Source organism: Manduca sexta, chromosome 2, assembly GCF_014839805.1.
Source record: "Manduca sexta isolate Smith_Timp_Sample1 chromosome 2, JHU_Msex_v1.0, whole genome shotgun sequence".
NCBI lineage: Eukaryota > Metazoa > Arthropoda > Insecta > Lepidoptera > Sphingidae > Manduca > Manduca sexta.
The window spans coordinates 5,180,985-5,206,697 of record NC_051116.1 but is presented as its reverse complement, the minus strand read 5'-3'; the positions used below and the strand labels follow the sequence as shown (position 1 = coordinate 5,206,697).

The following is a 25,713-nucleotide window of genomic DNA, read 5'->3' as shown; positions in this document are numbered from 1 at the left end:
GGGACAAATGCGTGATGTTGTGTGTGTGTTAGTCAGTGCTTACATACTGTTGCTTGACGGCACGGATAGATAACACGATCCCACACACACCTATGACATATTTTTATTCTTTTACCCTTTTCTTCGGACGCAGGAAGAATTTTTTATTAGATTTCTTAACGTAGCAAATGTGATAAAAGATATTTTATACACACAAAAGATCCAGTCAACATGCTCTGACAAGAAAATAACCTTCAGCATATTTTCAGCCGTGTCAGGACAAAGATGTGTAACAATGAACTTTATTACAATGAAGTTAGAATACAAAACCGCTTGAAACGTGACACAGATGTTTTAAAATATGAATTCACCTAAAGGTAACCGTCAAGTTTTATCTAAAGGTAATATGTCTTGACGTGCTTTCTTCCGCATACGATGAAAGCGATCGAAAATCGATATAAGGTAATGTAGGATACTTAAAACATTTGCCCATATGTAGGTAAATATGGCATGTGCGAAGATTCTAACACCCGTATTTAGAAGCAATACTATAAGGCCATAAAGCGTGGTCGAACACATACAGTCTTATAAAAATTTCGCAAAGCTATACTTAGTTAAAACACAAATTTAGTCGATCAGCTGTAAGTCAAAACCTACCATCTTGCCTCTTAATAAGGTTTAAACTAGGAAACCGTTGATTTGTAATAGCCTTTCAAGCAATTCTTAATCACCTCTTAACGCTAAAACAAGTTGAAGGCAATTTCATAGTTTTCTTTAGCTTTGTTTAAGCCAATTGCAGTAAAGTTGTATTGCAATTTAAGCAATCACAGCGGATCTATGTCGCTGCGAAGGCTGTCATGGCCAAAGCGCTAAGAAACAGACTTATTATCACCGCATTGTAATGTACTAAGGTAATTACCATTTGTGAATACGGGACTTAAAATAAGAGTGTCATGCTTTTAAAATATTTTATATTTGTGGAATGTATAAATGAATTCCTCTTAGCTGAACTTCGGCCATAGCGGCCAATTTCAACGTAAATCAGGGTTATTTAGCCATGGTTTGTGTCCATGCGTACATGGTATGCATGCAAGTAGCGCATATGTGATTCTAGTATAGCACTGGTGGTAGGTGATAGTCATAATATGTAAGAGTCCGTCTGGGTAGGTAGCACCGTATTGTCTATTTCTGCCGCCAAGCAGTATGTAGTCACTGATGTGTTCCGGTTTGAAGGACATTGTAGCCAGTGTAACTACTGGACATAATAAGACTTAACATCTCATGTCTCAGAATGGCGCAATGATATGCCAAACAATATTTTGTAATTCAAGATATTATAATTGATAATTCTTACCATCAGGCGAACGGCAAACTCGTCACGTCATTCAAAGCAATAATAAAAGTTTTTTTTTTATATTTAATATACAAAATATGTACCACTTCGATAATCTTCTAGGCATAACCCAGCTTCCTAACCTAAATAGGAATTCTACACAAAAATATCGAAGTATGTGAAGGTGTATATAGGTATGAAGTCTGCCCCAGTAGACCAGCGTGGTGGACTAAGACCCAAACCATCTCAGTAATAAAGAGGGCCCTTTCCCAACAGCGGAATAACACAGCAGTGCAGTGCTACTATCATTTGTTTACATTCCTGAAGTCTACGTCATACATAAATAAGCATAATATCTATCCGAGTTAAAGTAGCTTCAGAAACTGGGTCAAACCTACTTACGCCAAATCACAGTTTCGCTCCTACTTATCTTGAGATCAAGCCATCCAATTTGTATCACAAATAAGTAGTATTAAAGCCTTGTTATTTTGAAATAAAAACTTAAAGCTCTTTTTGAAACCGATTAAAGTTATATATATTATAAAACAAAGACAGAAAGGGGTTCTGTTTGTCTGTGTGTTATTAATTTTCTCAAAATCTACTGAACAGATTTTTATGAAATTTGGTATGAAGATAGTTTAAGACCCTGGGAAGATTATAGACTTTCTATCCCGGGAAAATATTCAGCGGAACTTTTATCCCGGAAAACTCCTTCACGCGGGCGAAGCCGTGAGCAAAAGGTAGTTTAGAAAAAAAACTTAAATCTCTTTATGAAACCGTTATAAAGTTATTTAAAATATAAGCGTGTTAATTTTTGTTCAGGCATTTTCCTTTCTTGATCTCCGACACCGTAGAAGCGATTTTTACAGGAGAAAATTTTAGGGAACAGTCTATGTTCTTTTTATTGCTTTGAATGACGAGTTTGCCGTTCGCCTGAGGGTAATAATTATCAATTATAATAATATTTGAATTACAAAATATTGTTTGGTATTCCACTGCGCTTGCCGTTTTGAAACATGAGATGTTAAATCTTATAATCGTCCAGCAGTTACACTGGCTATAATGTCCTTCAAGCCGGAATATAAACGTGACTACACACTGCTGCTTGGCGGCAAAAATAGACATTGCGGTGGTACGTACCCAGGCGGACTCTCGCATATGAGAAACCTACCACCTATAAACTATAAACCTAGAATATACGGAGGGATAGTTAGAGAAATGTTAAAAAAAATTTAAGATTTTGCTCGTCTGTTTGCTGAAAAGTCGATAGCGTATCTCGACAAAACCATAAAATTAATCCTAAATTGAATACCTGAAGATTTTAGACTTTATATTGTGTAATTTAGGAATCATTTCGATCTAAATGTGTCTCTTTCTACTTTAAGATTCTAATTCTGTCTGTCTTATAAATATAGTTCGTGAACGCTATGAATTTTGTATTAGTCCTACCCTCATTCGGACTTCAATGATGAATGTAAACTTAACCTCGTGGAAGCTAAATTGAGATAAAATTGATACAAATGGAGTCCTCGAAAATTCGGAATAGTTGCTTGAGGTTAAATTCACGTTTAGTTTTATTTTATGGCAGATAATATTCTCTGTTTAAACTATTGACTAGGTCGCAAGAATTATTATGGCGACCGAAAATACTATTGATGTAGTATTGACTATTTTTTTAAAAATGTATGTTATCCAAAATCGAACGAAAAAATAATTTTCTAAATCCACGCAATAATAAGCTATAAATATTTAAAATTTGGTGAAAGGTATGGCTGCCAATTAACAGTAATAACAAACTGTGACGTCATCAATTGTAAGGCTATAACGCTGCGAGCGTGAGACAGAGATAGCGCTATACACCACGCTCCAAATTTTGCTCACAACAATATTTTAGTATGAATAACTGCTTTATTTTTCAATCAATTTTGATATGGATCTCACAGAAAAAATTCTTATACGTGTTATGTTTGTATGGCACATAAAATAATGTAGAAAATCAATCTACGGAAACTACCCTATTATCTAAATCTCATTTTTAAAATTAGTCTATTTGTAAAAACTTGGGTGTTGTTTTCATTTTACTCAGGATATGTGAAACAAGTATAATGAGGTGGACAGATGACCTCATAAAAGTCGTAGGAGGTCGCTGGATGCGGGCCGCTTCCAATAGGTCGATCTGGAAATCTTTGGAAGAGGCCCATGTTCAGAAGTGGGCATCCTGCAGCCGATGATGATGATGATCATGTCAAAATTTCAAGAAGTGCGTGCAAGTTATAATAAAATGGATTTAAGGTAGAATGTGCAATTTATTATAAAAATAATTGAAATGGATTTAAGGTAGGTCTCTCGTATGTGAAGAACCGTCTGAGTAAATACTGCTGCCCATCTATTTTTCTTAGCAGTGTGGAAGAATTGTGAAGGTTCTTGTTTGAAGAACACTGTAGCCATTACAATTACTGCGCAATGTTAGATAACATAAAGTCCAATATATTTTGGACTGTAGTATTTAGCGGGCTATATTCTTTACAGAATATTCAAATGGAGTAGATATTGCAACAACTAATAAAGTTGTGGAAGCGAGCTCTCGGCGCACACACAACTCACATCTTGTTTTTGTCCTTTTCAATTAATTTCACATAGCAAATTATAATACAAACAGTCTAAAAATATGCTGGTGGTAGGATATATTTGACATCCGTCCAGAAAGCGAACACCGTACACAGTGTTAAAATCCGCCATAGGGCCGTAAGTGTCACGTTCTGGGATCAACCTGTGTACATCCGGCTCCAACAGGCCGGCATAATTGTGTCGACTGTCGAGGGGTAATCGTTTCTCGTCAATCGACATTCTAATGTCCCCCACTCCACTTACTATCAGGTGCAGTGGTTCCCTTTGCCGTGTCCATATGAAAAATATATAGTACGGAATTCGCGCATCCGCCTCCCACTTACCTATTCCCAGAATCTCACATATCCGCAACCACCAAGTAAATAAAAGTGGAGCGCTGTCGGAATTCGTAGCTGTTCATCGCATCGCCCGGAGACGTGTGCAAGTGCCATTTGAGATATTTAGATCGGATAGATACGTGGTTAAACGATTTTGTTCCGTATCTTTTATTGTACTGTTTCTTTTATTGAAGAATTGGGTAATCGCTTGCCTTATAGTGAGTACACATAAATAGAAACATGAATTTGCAGTAATGTTGTATACGTATCGTATGAAGACAGCATTCTTCGAAACGTGGGGAGAAAGTTATAATATAAGAAACCGCGATAAAATTCGAAAAATAGTTTTATTTTAATATCTAACATTCGCGTAAACATAAGTAATCATTATACTTTATTTAAAATAGTAATAAACCATGAACATACATTAATTCATTTAGAAGCAAGTTCTATTCAAATATGTATTACAATTAAGTCCATATTACAATTGCTCTTTCAAATTGTCTGCAAAAGAAAATAACAACCGCACTGCAGAATTTCGCTCATAAATCTTCCTTATTTTGAACAAATAAGAGACGCCATTTTTGTTTTCTGTAAAAATATTTTGGACAAAGGAATATCGTACGGTCAACATATTATCATTAATTTGAATGGGAAGACCTAAGTATAAATTGATTGTGGAATTTATTTATTTATTAGGTACTGGTTGTTGCTCGTGTCTTTGTTCATGTGAAAAGCCTTTCAATTAAAAAAAATATAAAAATCATTTACCCTTATAGCTAGATTACCTAGATAACAGCCTGTACTTATGCAGGACATGGTCCGTGTACAAAATTTCATCCAAATCCGTTCAGCTGTTGCTTTTACTTCTAACAAACATCCACTAATCAATCCACAAAAAATAAAATTAAAACAACGGCCGCCCTTTTTTTGGTTTCGCGGAGAAAGTCCCTTATTACTACCGCACAGCCGTCGTGGGGGCGACTGAGCAGAGTCCCCTGCTGAATCTGCCTGTCTGTATGGAGGCGATAAACTCAAAAACTATCCACCGGATTTCGACGAAGTTTGCTAAGGAGATAATTTAGGATCCTGGGAACGTCGTAGGCTACTTTCATTACTGGGAAATTATATATAGGTTATAATAATGATATTGGTTGACATTTTAGTTACACTGTTTAAAACGCTGTAGCGCTGCATGTTTTAAAAGTTTGGTTAGACACTTATTGATGTTTTAGCGCTGCAGCGAACTTTCGTTCTAACTCCAGATTTTGAACGAATAGTTTATAGGGACGTTTGTGTCTAAAGAATAAACGTCAATGTCCTATTGGTATTCTTTACCAGGGGCCTTATTCTCTATCCCGCACGTTATTTTGACAGTGTGTAACAAGCACGTAACACAACGCATCATGTTTAGAACTATAGAAATTTGGCTTACAGAATACCATTCCACACACATTTCTCGAAGATAACATGACACGGCCGCGTTACGCGTTTACACTATCATACAGAATAAGGGCCCAGTCATCTTACAGTTGCACGGAGAACTCATTACGCGAACACAGTCCTCATTACCATAATTGAGCATCTTAACCTTTGACCCAGCGTAAAATTCTTTGCACTTGGATCGATGGTGGCATCTGACATTTTGTTTACAGCAAGAAGATATAAATGTAGTTTATTTTTTCAAGAAAGATATCTTGTATTTAACGGGAATTATTACTTATTTTGATGCGATCATTTTTTTATAGGTGTGTGAAATCTATCAGTCCGCACTAGGCTTGCGTGGTGGACTAAGGCCTAATCCCTCTCAGTAGTAGAGGAAGCCCATGTCCAGCAGGGGTAAGTATATAATACAGGGCTGATATTTTATATATAACGCCTAGTATTTCATAACTTAAATTGTAACTAATATCTTTATACGCTTTCGCATTAATTATATAACCTAAAGACCAAAATATCGAAGAAAAAGTTCACTTAAACCTTTGTCAGAAATCTTCGTCTGTAAACGTTTAAAAATAGCATAACAGTAACACAATCAAAAGTAAATCTTATACGAGTTTCGCTAGAGTGTAGATTTGAATACGGCTGTTATATTCGTAAAATCCCTGTCGAAACCCAGTTAAAACCATTAATATGCGAAAACGAATGTTGGCTTCCCAAATGAATTTTTCAAGCATATTCGATTCAGCTCTATTGGAATATGAATTTAAATTAGATGTCATTAAGTTTTAAAATCCGATGGTGGTATGTCCTAGATAGGAGGTATTTCGAACAATCGAGTCAGGGTAACCTTAGTGGCAATATCTTCTGTAATATTTTTTTTTTAGTTACAGACCCCACAGTCCAGACCGGGGGGACGAGCGAATGGGATACTTCGAACCCCCCGGCTTAACGACTCCGAGGCCCTGGAGGAAGAGAGGAAGAGGAGAAATGGAGGGGGAAGAAGGGGGAAGGAAGAGGAAGTACTAGGATGGGCGGAGAAGAAAGGAAGGTGAATTGTTCTACGAGTCCCTGTCAGACCCCCCATGTGAACTTGCAACCTTGGGGGTGTAGGCATCACCTATAGTGTGCCTAGGTCCGCGACATAATGTCCCCCCGGCGTGCATTCGGTGTGGAGACCGAGCGCACAAGAATTGCCTCGGGGGGCTTCTGTAATATATATCGTTGCATGGGAACTAGCTTTTGCCCGCGGCTCCGCCCGTGTAAAAAATTGTTTCTGGTATAAATATTATTCTTGGATAAAATGTAATATATAACACTAAGGAGTAATGTTCCTATTAGTAAAACAAAATCAAAATCGGTTTTGTAGTTTCTGAGATTAACGCATTCAAACAAATTCTTTAATTTTATACATGTTCATTTTGACATTGCGTTACTAAATGAAACCACATACTCGTCTTCACCTTTGCTGACATTGTGCCAAAAATTATCCATTAGTAACGAATATTTTTGCTAAAAATCCTGTTTTTAGTTTTCTGATTTTTTCATAATTTTTTAGTTTAATGCGAATATGGCGTGTGAGTGTATTTCTGACTGAAAGTATGACGTGGCCGCTGCAACGACTTCTCTTACAGTAGAAGTGGCATTAGAGAGCGTAAAATTAAAATGACTTTTCATTAATATTTGTTTCGTTCGAAACTTACATTTTTTATTTTACATCTACGGGTCAAGTAACTTATTGTAAAGTGTTATTTCCAAGTAGATAAATATGGGGTTTCATTTAGTAACGCAATGTCAAAATGACCCTTTATATTAAGATAGAATTAACCAACCAACATTACAATGCGTCCTAATTCGCTCAGACGACGAATAGTCAGTAAAAAACATTTCCCCATTCAAACGTTGACCTATTTTCGCGAGGTTAAAAATAAGCAGCCATTCGCTCCTGGGAACAGACAAATGCCAATAACTACATTCAATTATTTTTATGTCTTTATTAGAATTAAATTAAGTATACCCTGCACTGGCGTAGCGGTCATCAACCCGATTACTGTCGGCTTCTTTTTTAGATTAACTAGTTTCGGTCGCGGCTTCGACCTAAACCTCCGTCCCTCCCACGACCATGAAGGCTACCAAGTCTTCGAAAAGGCGTGAGAAAATCTATATATATATATATATATATATATATATATATATATATATAAATGACATCCCTAATTCCCTTGGTCAAGCCATCAAGCGTGAACGGCTGGACCGATTTCACCATATTTTTTTGTTGTGTTTGTTATTGTCAGGAGAAGGTTCTTAAGAAAGAAAAAATTCAAAAAATTGCGAGGAAAATTGGAAAAATTAACGAATATATTATTTTTATATAGCTGTCAATTGTTTGAAATAACTGTCAGCGATCGACAGAATGCGCGCTGCAAATTCATAGTTAAGACGGGACAACGTCTGTCAGGTCAACTAGTTATAATATAAAAACAGTAATAAAATCCGATAATATTTATATTAAATGATTAATCGTCGCGTAAACGTAAGAAATTATGAAAAAAGTATTTCTAAATAGACATTTATGTGAACAAACCAGCACGTTTCAAAACGAAGGAATCGCATGTTCATTGAATATGCGCGGCTATTTCTCGTTATTAACTTCCCCGCCCTCTAATTGTTTTAATATCGTTCGTACTACAATGACCTTTCGCCTAACGGATATTTTTGTCACGTTTCCGCATTTGTTATTTCAATTTAGCAATATAATAATCATCATTGTTTTCATAATAATATCAGCCCTGTATTATATACTTGCCCACTGCTGAGCACGGGCCTCCTCTACTACTGAGAGGGATTAGGCCTTAGTCCACCACGCTGGCCTAGTGCGGATTGGTAGACTTCACACACCTTCGAAATTCCTGTAGAGAACTTCTCAGATGTGCAGGTTTCCTCACGATGTTTTCCTTCACCGTTATAGCGAACGATAAATTCACAAAGAATACACACATGATTTTAGAAAAGTCAGAGGTGTGTGCCCTTGGGATTTGAACCTGCGGACATTCGTCTTGGCAGTCCGTTCCACACCCAACTGGGCTATCGCCGCATTGTCATAATAATATGTTATTTATTCCTTTGGAATTTTTTTTTAACATTTAATTGATTTTAATTATGTCTCAAAAATATTAAAAGAAGTTATGATCACTCGCTTTTCGTACTTTTCCACACTGTAATTTTGTTACAAATGCCAATATAAACCCAATTCTAGGAAACCGAGTAGGTAAAGCCTAGAAACTTTGCAATATGCATAACAATTTATGCTAATGCCCCAAGGGTGCACTGCGGGTTATAATTTAGTGCTGTAATGTATAATAGCACGAAAATTAATTAATGTTTAGTCCGACGAACTTTTTATCTCGGTATATTGAACCTGTAGAAAACATTTGGAATTTTAAAATCTAACCCCCTTATTCATAAACGTTATTTATCTAAGGACGGAGCATTGCTGTGATAACAAGTCTGTTTCTCAGCTTTGTTTATCTGACAACTTGCTGTTTGTTCAGATTTATTTATCTGACAGCCAACTATATTCAAGTTGTATCTCAATATTAGCCAATTACAACGGCCCTATGTCTACGCACTGCGAAGGCTACCATGCCGTCAGAACTAAGAAACAGACTTGTTATCACAGCAATGCTCCGTCCTTAGATAAATAACGTTTATGAATAAGGGGGTAAGTTTTAAAATACAAATATGTGCCCGATTTTTCACAATTTATTTTTATTTTTGGGTCACACTATTGTAGATTGTGACCTTTGTGTTGATTATTTTTTATGTGTGCTATATTACTAAGTATTTGAATGTTCTGTTGATTTGTTTGCTTCTTTACCGTTTATTTTGAAATAAACACTCGTGTCAATAACACATATTTTTACTCAAGTTTATTAATAACTAGCTTTTGTTCGCGGCTTCGCCCGCGTGAAGGATTTTTTCGGGATAATTGTTTTTCCGACTTACTTGATATGTATCGTTATATTATGACCAAATTACACAAAATCATTATATTTTATAGCCTGTGTATTATCTGATGTATAACCAATATTACTGTACAGTTTCATCAAAATCCGTTCAGTAATTTTTTCACAAACAATACATCAATCCTTACAAACTTTCGCTTTTATAATATTAGTAAGATTATTTACAATAAACACGTTAATAATATGGCCACTTGTGAAGAATATATAGAACTGAACATGACGTCTACCAACCCCCAAACCAGCCGATTACCTCGTAGCAAATGTTTACTTAGTGCTATCTGAAAGCGGCACAGTTTCTGTGACCTGCTTGGGACCTAGTTTCTTTAAAGTGAAACTTACCTGAGGAGTGTGCAAAAGATTTTACTTTGTTTTGCCCTCGATTGTTGGGTTGAGTATGGATGTAAAGCATCAGCAATTTATACAAAGTTTAAATGATTAATTTATTTATTTTTAAAAATAATCTTACAGGAGTTACACCCAATTCAATTATATTTATATTGTCATATAGCTCATTCAGATCCAAAGAGTTATGTATAGGTATTTCATATAGTCGATACATTATTAGTTAGAGTTTCTATAGCTGTACTTATGAATTCCGCCAGTGTATACTACCAGACGAGTAACCTGTTCGTTACATTCATTTACAAAAATCACTTTCCACAAAAAACATACACGTAGATCCAAATCAACAAATTAAAAAAACTGAACAATATTCACGAATTCTTAAATTTGTCCGCTCGCTTGTCGCCAATGATAGATCAATTTTTAATTTTAAGACGTAATAAAACGCGTACCTAATTTACTGTTATTCAATAGCGAGTAAATTCAAGGTATATAACTTATATTGCTCACGACTTCGCCCGCATAAATGAGTTTTCCGGGATAAAAGTCCCGCTATATATTTACTGGTGGTAGGTCTCTCACACGAGACAGTCCGCCTGGGTAGGTACCACCGCATTGTCTATTTCTGCCGCCAAGCAGCAGTGAGTAGTCACTGTAGTTTTCCGGTTTGAAGCACATTGTAGCCAGTGTAACTACTGGACATAATAAAACTTAACATCTCACGTCTCAGGATGGCGAGCGCAGTGGAATACCAAACAATACTTTGTAATTCAAGGTGTTGGATGATGTTTCTACTGTTTATGGGTGGTCGTGTCCCTTACCATCAGGCAAACGGCAAGATCGTCTCGTCATTCAAAGCAATAAAAAAAAACTCGAGAGAAATAGTAGCCTATAGCACTCAAAAGTAATATAGAAAATTTTTCAGCTCATATTTGTAGGTTTAGTCATTTAAAAATTACCCCTAGAAAATATTCCACTGAATTCTAATATGGTTATTACGAATTATTATTAATACTAAGGTAAGTGTAATTTATTTTAACGCTTACTTTAATATATTATTTCATACCATTAATATATATTCTTCTGTGGAACGCGCTCCATTTCGAAGTAAGATCCACCACTACACGGCTTGGTTTTAAAACTAGAGTTCGGAAACTACTCTTGAATGGGTTGGCAGAATGTCTTCATTAGTTTCAGCTAAGTCAATATAATATATATGTAAATATATAATATTATTTATGTATGTTTGTTTGTTTTTTTGTATGTATGTATGTGGGTATATTTATATGACGTAGATTTTATATTTTTAATTGATATCAGTCTTCTTTGTCTCTGCACCATCTAAAGGTTGACTGGTAGAGAATGCCTTCGGCATTAAGTCCTCCTTTATACTCTTTGTATATAAAGTGTAATAAATCAATAAAAAAATATAGATAGTATATAATACTCATTGTATAGAATTAAATTGCACGCAACAATAAATCAATTAATAGGTATTTATTTATTGTAAAATTGTGCATGGCAAAAAATTTTCCTTGTTTATTGCAAAAATATTGTGTATGGTTTTTCTGTTTCTTAATACCTAACCTATTAGAACCTAATAGAGTCGCATATCCCTTATCCCATTTTACGGTACGTAAATCGGACTGTACCGTGAGCGAAAATTAGAAAGAAATAATTAAAATGAGCAAAGCCACAACAGCTGTTATAGACTTATATAGTTAGCTATCAAGTCCTGAATCGATTTTCAGTTCTGGAAATATTTTTCATAACATTAACCTTTCATTGACCTCCACGCATCCCTCTGGGAAGCCAGACAGCGCGTCACCAATTGAAATGGCAAAAATCTAACAAATTGAAAAAACTATAAACCGAACTAATTTTGAATATAATGCATAAATCCACTTACAAGGCTGAGACGATTTTAACTATCGTAGTTTTTTGTATAGTAGATAAATGCACGAACTAAGAGAGCAGCATACAAGATACAAGATACAAGATGCATTTATTTGTTAAACATGTGTAGGTCATTATACATTGGAAATGCAAATGGATGTAACGAAACAAACATAGTGCGACGTGTTTACCAGAGGTAAAAGTAAAGTAAGTAAAAATAGTACGTAGTATTTCTCGATTTTTTTCAAATGAATACCGATTTATCGCTCTATTGTCAAAGTCTAAGCGTTTTTTTAAACTTATTAGGAATACCTAATAAGTCGTATATAATAATGTATCTTAAGTTATAACTGGTGCCTACCACCAGTGCTACTGGCAGTTTATTATGCCTAAATCGCAAGGTTCACGATTCAATTCCCGTCCCGGTCAGCTAAAATAAGTGAAATTTTTCTTATCTTAAAAAGCATGCGAAATTTGTAACTGGTACCCGATTTGGCAATGTTTGTATCGAGTGCCAGAACAAGCTGGGAGCACTAGTTGCGCCTCCGTATATCCCTTTGGGGATAAGAAGTCTTACTAATCCTTTACCCTGTTTTATCTTTTCACTCATTTTGTATTTGTGCATGCTGTGACGACTCATAATTGAAACAACATTTATCTTTTTGTTTGTTGGTATCGATGTATGTTTTGTGAGTTGTTCCTTTTAATAAATAAAACTAACACATTATGTATCTTACTGTGAGTAGAACCAAGCTCTAAACGACATCATAATCCTATACATATTATCACTGGCGACGCGAAATATATTTTACTCGACCTCGTAAAAAAGATAGGTTTTAGTACCATAAATGTAATTTATTTATTTTTATTTTTCTCACACAGTAGTATTCCAATGCGACAATGTGGGTCAATGTCATTAATTTAAAATTAAAAAACAATTAAATTAAAAACAAAAAAATCATAAACATTATTAAATCATAGAACAAAATAAAACATAAAATTAATAAATATTAATTATTAGGTGTAAATAACAAAATCTTTGTCAATTCACTTCACTTTCTTGCGAAAATATCTGTTTTGTCACCTCATTAATGGTCCCACTCACTCGGGTGAATAGCATATACGAAAACTATCATGCTGCTCTATTAGTTTTGCATCTATCTCTCTCTCTCTCTCTGTCTCTTTATCTCGTGCATTATCTGCTATACAAAGAACTACGATAGTTAATATCGCCTTATTCTCTAACCCACACGTTATTTTGATAGTACGTAACAAACACGTAACGCACCGCGTCACGATTAAAACAATATTGGTATATAGAATACTATTCTATGCTAATTCCACGAAGATAACACAGCCGCATTACGCGTATACAGCGTTACACAGAATAAAGCTCTATGTCTCTAAATTAACGTACGAACCGACAGTTTCCAACTTTAAAGTAAGCTTTAAATGTGTAGATATAAGTTTTATTGTTCCATGATCAAAAATAAAGTTTTTCTATTGTCCTATCTTTGTCTAACCCGAAGTTCCTATTTGGAATCTAATAAACTTTTCTTCTACATATTTACAATTACTTTACATCCCCAGAATGAAATCCTAACCATTTTATTAATGCACTACCCCTGAGAGAGATCGTCAACACTTTAATAACGTTCGCAATTCAAATATAATTAAAAACAAATTACATCGCACACAATTTAAAATAAGGTACAGTGCACTCACGTAATACGACAATTAATTTGAAAACGTACTGAGGTCACACTCAAAGTTAATAAACCAACCTTTTTCACATCCATTTGCATACATTCGGTTATATAACACTTCACAAGCACTTTTAACACAAAATAACACTTTTTAACACTGGCGTATTGTTTTGGTTAACACGCCACGAATGTGTGGCGACGCGGCGGATAGCCGCAGACAACTAAGCGACTGCAGAGCTTTCGGCGGAGTTGCCAGCTTTGCGGAATTAGATTTGTGGCGAATTTGTACTCAGCCATACTTACAAGTATTTTCTAGACGATCATGCGACATGCTATTACTAAATTATTATGTTCCACGACGGTTTAAATACGTAATAGCGGCGAAGGGTGGATTTTCCGATAGGGGATCTAACAATATATACGTACCAATAATATGCATGAATGTGGTGTGCAAATCGTTCTAATGATAATAAGAAACATAAATTATGAAAGAAAAGCCAGTAGGAATCGCATTATATGGACGTTTCGCCATTGCTACGTGTTATCCATAATATCATCTTGCTTCAGCCCGAATAGTACAATAATGAGGTGATTTCTTGTTTACGCGAATGTTAGACATTAAAATTAAACTATATTTTCGGATTCTATCGCGGTAAGTATTTTATTTTTCTCCCGACGTTTCGAAGACTTTGCAGCCTTCATGGTCACGGGGGGGACTGAGGTGTAATTCATCCGTAAAGTCAATAAGAGGTTAACGTAACAATAAAGAGGTTCTTTTAAGCTTTTGTAGAAAATTCCCGAAGCAGATTTTTTTGATGTCAGATGGTTGACAAAACAGTGTTGTTTATAAACCGATAACTGATTGATGAAATAATAAAACCAGCTCTGCATTACATACTGTCCCGCTGCTGGGTACGAGCCTCTACTGAGAGGGATTAGGCCTTAGTCCACCACGCTGGTCTAGTGCGGATTGGCAGACTTCAGAGATCCTCAAAATTCTTATTCATAACTCCTCAGGTATGTAGGTCTTCCGATATTTTCCTTCACTGTTAAAGTAAGTGGTAATTCACAAAGAATACACACACCACTTTAGACAAGTCAAAGGTGCGTTGCCTTGGGTTTAGAACCTGCGGATTTTAAAAACCCAATGATGAAATATATTGAATATAGATCTAATAAATATTGTTTTCAAGTCCCATAATTCGGGACAATCTTTATAGACAATCTTTTGTTTGCGGCTCCGTCCGCATGAAAAAGACTTTCCGCAAGTCCCGCAAAAGTCCCGTCTTTGACTGATGATTTTATGCATTATTTAATATGTAACGGCAATTAAAACAAAGAAAGAAGACCTTCTGTGAAAACAGCATTAAAATTCAATAACAAATGAGGCAATAATTCAAATTTCATATATTGCTACGTGCAGGAGTGAAAATGGAGTGGAGATATTGCTCTTTGTTTCGCACGCATCGCAACGCCCGCTGACGTCACACGCATGTATTTCTTCCCTTTTCTGTTTTTTGACACGCACCTCTAGTACCTAATTTCAATGGCTTATAACTTGTAGATTTTTCATCAGATTTCAATGATTTGTTCATATTTACAATTTATACGACGTACCTATTTTATAAAAGTTTTAAATAAAGATAAGTCAAATACAACTTTACCCCAATTTATCTAACATTTAAGATAACAGTTCAAGGACTTTTGCGTGTCTCGTCTTTAACAAAGGAAAACCGATGAAAGGATCCTCAAGGACATTGGAACGATTTATCAGTTTCAGGATTTCTTTAGATTTGACGGTTATAAATCTTTTTGCTTTGGATTTAGGTGACATTCAAAATGACCTCGAGAGCCATATTTTATATAGATCTTGCAGTGGCGAAAGGTGAAATTTCCCGAAAGGGAACCGGATATATGGGTATAACTTATATTATGTTACAGTCAAACCCGCTGTCAGTTCCAATTTTCACTAATTAAAAATAGTTTCCACTAAGCTTTTGTTAAAACTAGAATTCCCTAATTATAACTAGAATTTATTGTTCTATATTTAAATATTAGATAAAACTAGTTCTAACGTTTTTTAAAAATGTACTGAACGGATGTTCATGTGGTTTTTACTAAAAGATAGTAAGATTCCTGAAGAAGGTTTAGGTTAGGTTAGGTTAGTGTATAATAGTACATTACAGCATATTATAAAATAAAATACCCTAAAGCTGTTAGTCTGTATGTGATCGATTTACTCAAAATCTACTGGAAGGAATTTTGTACAGTTTTTACTAAAAGTTAGTGCAATTCTTGATGCAGGTTTAGGTTAGTATATAATAGTAAATAACGGCATATAACAATTGAAGTTTGACTTTGTTTGAAACAGTTTTAACTGAATCTTTTCGACAAAACGTGTTTTGTCTAGTTAGAAGTACTTTTCCCTGATAGTCATTTTTAGCAGCAGTTAATTCTAATTTTAAGGTAGTTAGCGAAAATAAGGTTTAACTAGGGAAAACGCGTTGGAACTGAGAACGGGTTTTGACTGTAACATATACAGGTACAAGAATGCGGTCAACAAATTGTTTTAATGATATTTAGATTCTACGTGAAGGGAGGCAGGAATCGGATTATATGGAACCTTTGCCATTGATATCTTGTTAATAAAAAAATTGTGTCAACTAAAACACCTACAAAATGGTCCTTTATAGTCTCCTGTTTTTGAAAACTTAGTGTTTTACAATTCATTATTCGTTTCAATTATCTATTTTTCATAGTATGTTTGCTTTCTGGTGTCAGTATTGTAAGGCAAATCAGAAGCAAGAGATTCCCTTCTAGAGGTGGTTGTCGTTTTTATAAAGATTCTGATATATGCTTTAGCATTTATGCAACTACCCACATTGCAGTATTATTATAACTTATAAAAATATTTAATTTCTTATTCACCTCATTAAGTATTGTTTGTGGTTTTGGCAGCCTGAAAGCCCTTTCCCAGAATAAAATTACCACCGTGGACTGTTCCAATAAGGCGATGTTTATCCAAAACTGATCGATCAGTGTACCAAATCTGCGTTTACTTCTAACGAACATCCAAACCGTTTTACAAATCGCAGCCTTGGAACTAAGTGACCTAACTTTAATTTTTATTTTTTGATTTTATTAAAAACGGCCTTGCGAAGCATGCTCTATAACCCTATGACGACAAAACGTCAAAATTATAGAATAGAAATAGAGCTTCCCACTTTCGACGATCGTCCCACTGCCTTTGATATATTTTTTTAAAAATATTTTTTGTTTCCTACAAATCGTCTTTTTTAAATAGGTTACCGAAAGTCTAAGCGTGCAATTACTGGTCCCATTGAACTATTTATTAAAATAGTACGATTCTAGACTATATAATTTCCTGTAAAATGATGAGAATAAATAGGATTTGAAACTCTACTCTACCCTACGTTGATTTATATTTGGGCGTGTTAACACCAGACAATAAACAGTTTATATTGTAATAGAACAATAGGAGCAAAGTGCTCCAAAAGTTATTACCAATTGGCAATTAGCCGTAGTATTGTTTTAAGTTGTCAAAGCATCCTCAGATATTAATACAATAATAACATACAGAAAATATGCTAATACGGACATTAGAAATATGCAAATCACGATATGGAAAAAATTTAAGTGTTTTTGGTGTTTTGCTATTTCACGGTAGATTGATTAACCATCGCATGAGAGCGCAATTTTTGTAAGACCATGTTCCCAATGTCCGCTCTATATAATCTCAGATCTCTTTGTTTGGCACAATGAGAATGATTGTACCCGAAGATTAGCAGTTCTTGGCTTGTCCGTCGATGGCGTCATATTCATATTTTAGTATCTGTTTTAGTTATCATAGTTTTAGTTATTTTATAAACAACGTAAACATACGTTTTAGATTTTGTTATGTTTAAAGGAATTGCGTTTAACTATATTGTAGATTTTTGGTGGTGGTAGGATATAGTTTATATCCGCCCAGATAGCGACCACCGTACACAAGGTGTTACAACCCGCCATAGTGGCTCACGTAAATGTGTCGCGTTCAGGGATCAGCTCGGGTATGTCCGGTCCCTACAGGCCGGCATAATTGTGTCGACTGTTGAAGGGTAAACAATTTTCGTCAGTAACATTCTATTGGATCTCTTTCCACTTACCATCAGGTGCAGTGCATTTTAACTTGCCAGAATAAAAAAAAAGATACCTACCTAAATAAGTTACGATTTATATTATAATAATATGAGTTTTTAGTAGTATTTATTCTTATAAATTATTAGTTTTATTTCGAATATCAGCCCTGTTTTATATTATACTTGCCCACTGCTGTGCGCGGGCCTCCTCTGCTACTGAGAGAGATTAGGCCTTAGTCCACCACGCTGGCCTAGTGCGGATTGGTAGACTTCACATACGTTCAATATTCTTCTTATAGAATTTCTTAGATATGCAGTATTCTCACGATATTGTTCTTCACTGTTAAAGAAAGCGATAATTCACAAAAGTACCGACATAACTTTAAAAAAAGTCAGAGGTGCGTGCCCTTCACTTTCACAAAACTTCAATTGTTTCATATGGTAGTAAATAACGAGGATAAACTAGCGCGTGTTAATCCATAGCATTGCCTATCTGTGTGCCAAATTTTATCCAAAAACATGCAGCTGTTTCCGAATTTCATTCTAACAAGCATTTTCACAAACTTTTTAAAAACATAAGTAAGATAAGTAATAAAATATTAGTGAGATAACATGTCTACATGAGAAATACTCCCCAGAAGTTTTAATCACCAGGGTGGCAATGCAAATACAATATGAATCACATTGCCCAGTAATTTCATTAACGTTTATATCTCAAAGTCAATGCGATATCGCATACCAACATGGCATGACCTACTAATTACTATCGGTATAGGCAATACGCCAAACCTTTCCGGCAGAAGATTTTTGTTATATTTAAATATTTGAGGTTTTACATTGGTGAATTAACAGGACGTCGAAGATGCTCAACTTGTTGCGGACTATCACTAATATACAACAGATAATGTACAACAAAAAGCAGCGATAGCCTAGTTGAATGAGAAACGGGCTGCCGAGACGAATGTCCGCACGTTCAAAACCATATTTTTTCTAAAATAATGTATGTATTCTTTGTGTAGCTTGTTTTAAAGGTAAAGAAAAACATCGTAAGGTAACCTGCATACCTAAGACGTTCCCTGTAGGATTTTTGAGGGTATGTAAAGTCTATCAATCCGCACTAGGCCAGCGCGTCGGACTAAGGCCTAATATCTCTCAGTAGTAGAGATCCATGCCCAGCAGTGGAATGACTGGAAGTGACTGTTACTATCTTAGTAGTGTAGTGATTTTAGGAGAGACTGCATATCGCAATTCATATGAGTTTCCTTGATTCATTATACGTTTTAAGTTTGATTTGGATATTCTAAAGAGCTGTGATTTACAAGATGGTTATTTATCCTTTGATGTAGTTGAATTCTAGAGGCAAATAAACGGAACAGAACACTACAATGTGAATCAATGACCGATCAAATCTCTAGTCATATATTTTAGAAACTAAGCAGGGGATATACCCAAAATGCCTTTGTACAATCGTAAACGCTAACGTTATGTATAAACGATAAGCTTATCGATACGATATGTCAGTACTATACCTTTTTTTGTTTTTTATTAGCGTTAACAATTGTAGAAATCGTTTTGGCTTCGGCACCAGGATATGAATCAGAATAACTATTCATACTGTTTGGATATGATTCAGTATCTAACACCCTTGTAAAGCTAATTTTCATTATAGTATTTACAGGACATTATTTATACCTCTGGCTAGTATTTTTAGAAAACAAAAAACATATTTATATTACATCCATGAAATAACCTCTACATGTATAATTTGGCTAATCACAATGTGGTAGCTATATAATTTGAGCATTTTTTATAACATTTCGTAATATGAGATGATAGAATATAAAACCGAGATTAAAATAATTAGACGCAGACTGATGTATTACTGAAGTATTTCGGAATGGTAGCGGGAAGCTAGAGTCGCGGGAAAACTGAATTTATGGCGAGAATTTGCGGAATGTGGCTAACCTCTCTGCTTTTTTTAGCGTTATGTAATTAAAGACAGTGGTATTAAAACCACTTAGCTTTATCAAAGTGTATGCATGGAAAATATGATCATGAAATTTTATGATACAACTGATTTGTTTCTTTGTTCCAAATATAAAAAGTAAAATAAACCAAATACTTACCAGTTTTATGGACAGTAATCCGAATTCTGGAATCAACGCTGCACGCACTGGTCACACATTATCACTTCACACAAAAAAATAAACACAAATCGTCCGTTTCCGAACGCACAGTCCTTCGTTCGCGGCCTCTCCAGTCGACGCGAAATTCGAAATTTAAACAAAATTTCAAAATTCGAATTCGTTGAATGTCCGGGCTGCTCAAGCGCCGGACTATTTGAATTTAGAACAGAACGGGACCACGCATGCGCGCCGGTGGCGTGCTATTTATATTTTGCTGGGCGAGCGAATCGGCTGATTTAGATTGACCTTCTGAACGGTGATTTGGACAGTGCAAATCAAGGTGCACCTTTACCTAGCTACAGCTCAATTTAATTTAGCCGGTTAACTTTATTTTGACTGAGCGTTAACACACCCGGGCGAAACACTTGAGCTTTAGTGTAACTTCCTTACAAACTAACTCATTGGCCTAATAATATATAAATCTGCGGACGTGAATATGATTTCATGAATACGATAATTTATAGTTTGTTTATTTTAAAAATTAGTCTAAGTTTATAAATTGGTGATTTTGTAGTTTATATATATCACGTGTCGTGGACACGTGGATCTGTATTTTGTAAGATTGCGATGAAAATAATATTCTTCAATACAAACTGGCATATTCCGGGTTGGGAGAGTTCACACACATTCGCAACCTTTAGAGCATTCTCAGGTATACATGAATTTGAGTCAGTTGAAGTGAACCGAATATGTAGCCTGGGTCCTATCCTATAGTTTGAATTAAACATGTTGAAATAATTCATTTAAGTATCTAATATTTAATAATTTTGATATTTAATTTTATAAGTCGAATACGCGATTTTAATTTTCATGAGTAATAGATTGTTATTATATTTATTAGCTTCTTATAATTTCTTGGCAACTTGTGTGGCCACTTAGTAGCTGTTTTGGAGGGAACGAGTATGTCCCTTGGGTTTTGGGAAAGTTGATGGTTGTAACTGAAATTCAGTTATTACTTCTCGCCAGTCATAAAGCCTGTTCATAAATTATATGAAATGAAATGATTTATTTGAATCCGTAAAATGTTATACATTGTTTAGATTCCGTCAATATTAACTCTACCATCAGTTCTCACCGGAGAAGAACGGGCAAATAACTCTGATGTTGCTCTTTTCAAAATCAGTTTAATTACCTTAGTCTGATAAGGAGAGGAGAAAAAGTACAGTTGGTTTTTGTTGTTTAGAGCAGTTCATTTATAGGCTCGTGAAATAAGGAATAAATTAATTTAATTTTTTTATATGCTTGCACAACCCTCTCAAGAATCATGATTTTTTCTTTATTATATACAGGGTGATCCCGGAACGCGACACTTACCTGGACGACTAATGTGTAATGTAATGGTGTTTCTACTGTTTATGGGCGGTCGTATCGCTTACCATCTGGCGAATGGCTCGTCTCCTCATTCAAAACAATAGAAAAAGACTGACGGGTTTCACACCTTGTGTACAGCAGTCGATATTCGGGAGATATATCCTATTTCTCAATAAAATAACAAATTATAATCAAATAAATAATTATATTTAAACAATAGCCGATATCATGCAATACAAAGTAGAATCCGATGGATATTTACAATTTACATACAAATTTTATTATATCGACATTTGGGTCTATCGGTGCGGTTTAATGGCATTTTTTTCATTTATTACACTTTATTGTACATCAAAAGTGAAAGTACGAACATGAAATAGTAATAATAATAAAATAAATATACAATTGGCGGCCTTAGGGGCCGTTTAAGTATTACGTAACACAATTTGTTTGGAAGGGGCGGTCTTGTAAAATGTTACGATGCGTAACAGGGGGAGGGAGGGTTCGTACAACGCGTTATGTAACATTGGATTTATTATTTTAAGCCAATAACAAAGATATGTTAGCGATTTTCCGGTACTTTGCGAAAAAAAAAATTTTAGAGTTACATAACTTTTTCATGGTGGGGGGGGAGGGGGGGTTAAAGTTACGGGTAAACGTTACGGCGCGTTACATGGGGGTGTGAGGCGGTCATAAATCTTCAAAAATTGCGTTACGTAATACTTGAACGGCCCCTTATCGCATTAAACCATTGTTCATTTACATACAAAATCTGATCTATCTGAATAAACGATACCAATCCATTTTACTATCCATTACAAAAATGGACCAATCATAACAAAGTATTTCATTCGGAATCGAATTGAAGATTGAGATTGGGATCATTTATTGAAAAACGTTACGGATTTCAAGAAACTATAATAGTTATCATTGGATCAATCGAAAAAATTTGCAAAATCGCGCCTTTATCGCCAAAGGGATAAGCAGACGTGCAACTAGGAGACTCATTTTTCGCTTTTGTGTCCCTTCCCAGGATGTGATCAAAATAATAAATACTTTTTATTATTCGAGAACTATTGATAGTGGTCGTGGATTGCGATGGCGATACACATAAATTGACGGCGTCGTCAGATCTACTTAAAAAACGAACGCCGAAACGTCGGTCCGAAACGAACTTCGGATTTAACTTTACTACTTTCTACGTAATACGTGTGAAGCATTGACGTATATTATACGTTTAAAATCTGAACTAAAATGGCTACCAAAACGTCAGTGTTATAACTTATTTATTCACTTGAACAACAAATAATTTTAGTTATTTGAGTTTTTTTTTTCACATCCAGGTTTACACTTAGACTCGAGTTTTTATATTATGAGCGTCACTCCGTACACAACCACAAGCTGTCAATATTGAATTACTAAAGCAGTTGTATGGATTGCAGTTCAATTCAGTTGAACAGAATATTCGAAACGCGAAATCTAGTACGTAGTACATATATATCGATGAACTGAAGAATTTTTACACGGCCGGAGCCAAAAAGAAAAATTAATTTATAGATAAAAAAAAAATGCTAATAAAACTGCACCGATCTTGAATCCTTAGTTACTAACCGCACAAATGCGTTTCGAGTACAAATTCACTACTCTTATTACCTGCAAAATACAACTGCAATGGAAAAACTACATTAACACCTAAACTTTAGGTCCGATTTTCCTTTGCTATTGCAGTGTTTTCAGGCAATACACTAAGATAGGATAAGTATATAACAATATAGTATCACTTTTTTAAATTAGGCATAAGCTAAGTCGAAATTGCAATTTGATGTGTCGATATTTTATGTTTAAGTCGATAAGTATCGATAAATACAACTCTATTTGAATAATTATTTTAGTAACGATTGTCTATTTTAAATTATATCGACGATTGAAAGGCTAATTTACTTAAGCGATTTTTTGCGACACTCAGTTTCATACATATAGGGCCGTTTAAGTATTACGTAACGCAATTTTTGAACATTTTTGACCCCCCCACCCCCCATGTAACGCGCCGTAACGTATTCATCCAAAAGTTATGTAACTTCTTCTCCCCTGCCAGCCCGAGCTGGCTTCTTTGTTTATAGGTATATTTTTCATTTATTTTATTTTCAATATAAATTGTCTTTTATATAAGCTAATTTAATTAAGTAATAATTAAATATTCTCATGTACCTTGACTTATCATAATTGCAACTATGTTCGCCTACGTGATGAATAAATCATTAAATTTTTTTTTTAACTCTAAAGTGTAATTTTTTTGGAATATTCACAATTATGCAAAATACCGGAAAGTCGTTAAAATACCTTTGTTATTGTTTTAAAATAAAAAAAAAACATTGTTACGTAACGCGTTGTACGAACCCCGGCGCCTGTAACGCATCGTAACGTTTTACAATATCCCCTCCCCCCCCAAATTGCGTTACGTAATACTTGAACGGTCCCTATGTGAAATCAGCTTTTTTTCTGTTTTTAAACTAGTAAAAAAAATCAAAATGAAATATCACTTGAGTCAGTTAGCCTTCAACATTCGATATTAATTAAACAAAGTCTATAAGTTCATAATTTTATCGATAAATATTCGGAAATCGATGATGCAGGAAACAAAAACACCTTTTATACTCATCAACTTTGACATAGAATATCGAATAACGAAGAATATGCAAGTATTGCAATAGATTAAATTAAGTAGATAAATGACAAATCGATTTTTTGGTAATAACACAATTCGGTTACTTCATTATTCTGCAGGTGACTTCAAAACCTCTTGAAAATAATTTGATATACAAAAAAATCAATTGCGGAGTACTTTTAAAATCCAACAAAATTCATATTCGATTAGTTTAAAAGAAAAGTGCGAGCTCATCAAAAAATCGCTTAAAGGTACAAGTCCGAGACGAGCTGCAGACTGCAGACCGCAGCCGCAGAGCGCAGGCTGCAATCGACACTAATAGTTTCTATGAAAATACGCTGTACCAATACAGGGTCATTTTGAGATTGCGTTACTACCACATACATATCTACATGCAAATAACACTTTACGATAACTTACTTGAGCCGTAGATGTAAAATAAAAAGTGTAAGTTTCGAACAAAATAAATATTAATAAAAAGTAATTTTAATTTTACGCGCCCTAATGCCACTAACTACTCTAAGAGAGTTCGTCGCAGCGGCCACATGATATTTTCAGTCAGATATACACTCACACACACACCATATTTGCATTAAACTATAAAATGATCATAGAATCAGAAAACTAAAACCAGGATTTTTGATGAAAATATTTGTTATTAATGAATGATTTTTGGCACAATGTCAGCAAAGGTGAAGACAAGTGTGTGGTTTAATTTAGTAACGCAATGTTTAAATGACCCTATATATAAATTTGCATGCTGTGGTCTCCTATACTTGAAGAGGCACGTTACATTGTTAATTGTAAAAATTCTACATTGTTTTCATTATATGCCGTGTATACTTCGTTGGAGGTCCTTGAATAAATAAATTGACTCCGAGCTATGCGACATTATAGTATGCGCCGCAGTACCGGTGGAACGCAACCCGTACGCGGACACGTTTCATGCAATCCCTACTAAAACAAATATAATCAAACATCAATTATTCATAACGAACAATAAATGCTCTATAGTTATTATTTATTCCGAAAGACTGATCAAATTAAATGTCTAAATTGAAGTTATGCAATCTTTAAATGTAATTTTTAATTACAACTTAAAATTGGATTGCTTGTGTATCTGAATAATAAGCATCTTTATGGAAAGGACTAACTCCCTTATTGATAGACGTTATTTATCTAAGGACAGAGCATTGCTGTGATAACAAGTGTGTTTCTCATCTTTGTTTATGACAGTAAACAGTATTAGCCAATCACAACGGCCCTATGTCTACGCACTGCGAAGGCTGCCATGCCGTCAGCACTGAGAACAGATTTGTTATCACAGCAATGCTCCGTCCTTAGATAAATAACGTCTATGAATAAGGGGGTAAGCCTAAGACTTGTACTTTTAAAACCCAATTATTCTGCGTAGTTAGTGAGAATAATAAAGAATTAAATGGAAAGTGTTTGAAAAAGCCGTCCAATATATCTCTTTTTCTTCGCATATTTCCGTTTTTTTGTATATCAATGACAAGCCAAACTATTAAATCGTCAGTTGCAGTCATTATGTCGACTACAAAAACCAATACCTAAAGGTAATGTCCTATCGCCTGAGGATAATGTCAGTCGAAACGAAAACCGTTCTCAATAAATAATTCCAATCTTAATAGTCGATCCGTTCCGAATATTAAACCGGTCAAAACTCAATTGACAACATTACATTTTTTCAACATACTCAAATGTTAATATTTTATGAAACTAGAT

The 25,713-nt window shown here is 34.8% G+C and overlaps 1 protein-coding gene across 1 annotated transcript in view; it reads right to left on the bottom strand.

The window, feature by feature from the left end:
* Positions 1-20,159, bottom strand: part of LOC115456338 (ryanodine receptor) — a 158,964-nt gene extending 138,805 nt beyond the window's left edge. The window contains 1 exon segment of the mRNA XM_030185358.2: positions 19,932-20,159. The gene's annotated coding sequence lies outside the window, so the exon portion shown is untranslated.
* Between the last annotated feature and the right edge of the window lie 5,554 nt (positions 20,160-25,713).